The sequence below is a fragment of the Schistocerca cancellata genome, chromosome 1 (assembly GCF_023864275.1).
Source record: "Schistocerca cancellata isolate TAMUIC-IGC-003103 chromosome 1, iqSchCanc2.1, whole genome shotgun sequence".
Lineage (NCBI taxonomy): Eukaryota > Metazoa > Arthropoda > Insecta > Orthoptera > Acrididae > Schistocerca > Schistocerca cancellata.
This window is the reverse complement of record NC_064626.1, coordinates 719,917,689-719,920,848: the sequence shown is the minus strand read 5'-3', so window position 1 is coordinate 719,920,848 and position 3,160 is coordinate 719,917,689.

Sequence of the window (3,160 nt, the reverse complement as noted above, 5' to 3'; positions counted from 1 at the left end):
ATTTGAAAAAATCTCACTGAATCATGCTCACCTAAGGGGAATAAGAACACTACAACTGTAATTTCTCAACAAGAATTACCTTACGACCATTGACTCGCCACGGCAACACACCCGATACCTTTTAGTCATCAAAGAACGAAAGCCATCTTACTGTAACAGGAAACACTTCACATGAGCCTCATGATCATTCACATTCAGACGTTTTGAAGCTGCACAACACTACTCCTTTCTGCTGAGAAGAAGAAATAACTACACACATATTGGGGGACCCTTTACAATACACAGAAAATATACACTTTAATTTTAATCACACCAGAGTGAATCAAAACATTGGAAAATATACACTGTAATTTTACGAAACAGAGGCGACTGGGTTTACCTCGGGCACACCAATACTGTGGCCCTCCCTCAACAAATCTTCCCTAATATCGTCTTCCTTTATTCAAATGATCATCAATAGCACCGGTCCTCATTAAGTTTGACGCCAACCGAGCCAGCCAACAGTCATTGATCCCTTTGATTAGAGGCATTTGTCGGATTGTGCCGCGGGTTTGCGGGACGAATTTCAACACCCACTGGCGGACCACCCGTACTGTTTACGGCACCCCTGTTGTTTCTTGTTCGATAATTATTCTGGGGTCGGTCACGACTACCGTTCCTAGGTCCGCTGTAATTGCGCCTAAATCTCTGCTCATTACCATATCTTCTAAACTCCCAGGGGTGTCTTTGATTTCCTCTAGGCGAATGATGACCATTGGCATAGTTCGTTCTGCCCGCGTTCCGTGAGGAGTCGCGACGCTGCCAACGCTCGCGCATTCTGTAACTCTCAGGCGAGTCATTACGTCTGTATTGCCACCTGTCTCTACGGCTGCGGCTTCGCTTGCGCGGCCGCTGCTCGTAGGCGCTCTGACCGTAATTCTGCGTGGTGCCATTCGCATCGCACTCAAGCTCTAAAAGGAAATTGCGAAACCCCTCTACGTCATCCTTACATCGTCCTGCAAGGATAACGTGCCGCAACTGCATTGGAAACTTTCCCAGGCAAATACGAATAATTTCTGCAGGTCCATAAGGATCGTCAAGATGTTCATTCGCCTGCAGCATGTGCTCGAACATCTGCACAGGGCTGGAGAATTTTGACCTGTTTAACTCTGGTAGCATAATGAGTCCGTGTTTTACACGACTTTGCGCTGCCACTGACCAATATATCGACAGGAAGTGTTGACGAAACTCCCCAACAGTGTAGCAATTGCGTGCAATTGACCTCATCCGCGCCGCTGGCTCACCTTCGAGGTAGCCGCACATATACTCTATTTTGTGCGCACTGGGCCACGTAGGAGGGAGGGAGAACTCGAACTGCTGTAACCAAGCCCGCGGGTGAATCCCCGTAGCCGAGTTACGGAAGACTTCAAACTTCCTCACGGTCAGAAAATGTTTAAAGTCAAATTCGTGAGTTTCCCTTGGCGAACGTTCCTGAGGGGATCCGCGCCGTTCCCACCTGGTACGAGATCCGTGATCATGACTATGATCAAATTCGCCATCGTTCCCGGAATCATCGTCGGAATAATGGCCCTTTCGTTCATTTCTTTCAACTTCATGGGCCTTTAACCCTTTTAGGTGAAGTTCTAAACGGGCAATGCGCTCACATATTCCCTCGGTAACCCCTCCTTGTTGTATGTTTATTTCACACTGTCCACGCCGACATTTCGTTATCGACCGTATTTCGTCTGCATCCGCTGATGACGAGGTAATCGTTTCCCTATTATTGTCAGACTTACGCGCCACTGCGTCTGAGATCCTGGCTATTTCTTCTCGCATCTCTCGGTGGGCCGTGTCTTGCTTTGTTTGCGTAAGCCCTTGCTCTCGCTCGAGAGCTATTATCGCCTGGCTGAGGGTTTCTACCTGCGCGCTAAGGTGGACCGGACACTTAGCCGCAGTGTCCTCTATTCGGGACACAAGAGCCGCGTGGTCACTCTGGCATTGTTCTGCTAACGCGCGGAGATCCCTGGCGGAATTTCGTCCTACTCGGGACTCAAGAGCCGCTTGTTCACTCTGGCATTGTTCTGCTAGTACACGTATATTCCCAGCGAACCTTTCTTCTTGCTCCATCACCCGCTTGCTAATGACTTGGTGCCCCTCTTCTAAGGCGGAGATGCGTTGGTCAATGATCGCCAGTTTCTCCCCAACACCCTGTACTATTTCACTAGTCAATCTTTTATTCGCTTCCTCGATATGCCTCCTATTTTCTTCTGCTTGTTTTTTATTACTGTCTAGTAATTGTCGTAACATAGCCTGTAATGAATTTGCATCTATCGAATGATTCGAAATCACTACAGCGGGCTCAGGATGGACAACACTTGTATTTGCGTTTTCCGCGTTTCGTTCCTGGTCGGACTCGACGTTTTGACCTCGTCCTTGTTCAGGGTTATTGTCTGGCAGGTTTTTCCGATCGCGGCTCCCTGAACAGCTACGCGTCTCCATCATAAGGATAGTTAATCCGTGCTCCAAAATACAACAAGAATAATGCCAAAGTCTCCTAATGGACTCACAGTCCCCACAAAGCACCCAAGATTTACTATATGACACCGATACACGCCACAGGACAAGAGTCAACCCACACTTGTAACACAATTGAATACTAAATCACAATATCTATACAGCAATACATATACAAGATAAAACATGTAAGAAAATGCACACCTATATCATAAATTCACGTAAATTCTGTATCACAGAAAGACAATATACCAATTAGCACATCCAACCGAAAATAACTAATCCTCACTGCGCACCAGAAGATCTCTGGTTTACCGAAATCCGTGAGCAGGGTAAGCCATGTGTAAGTGGCGTGAATAAAAGTAGCGTGAATATAAGGACGCTATGTGCAAGAAGCATGAAGCGCCCTTTGAATGTATCCTGATAGCTAAAAGAGCCACGCGCACTTTGAATAAGAAAATGCTACTTGACACTGAAATCAATATAAAAGATAGGGTCGCCACCAACTCTAGCCACACGACAAAGAAGAAGTAGCACTGAGTCGGAAAATTACTTAATTTATTAATAAGAAAAACTCACAAAAGAACATTCATTGTAAAGTCATTGATAAAGAATGGGATGTAGTTATTAATATGATCCAGGCATTCTTCCGGTGAATCAAATATTG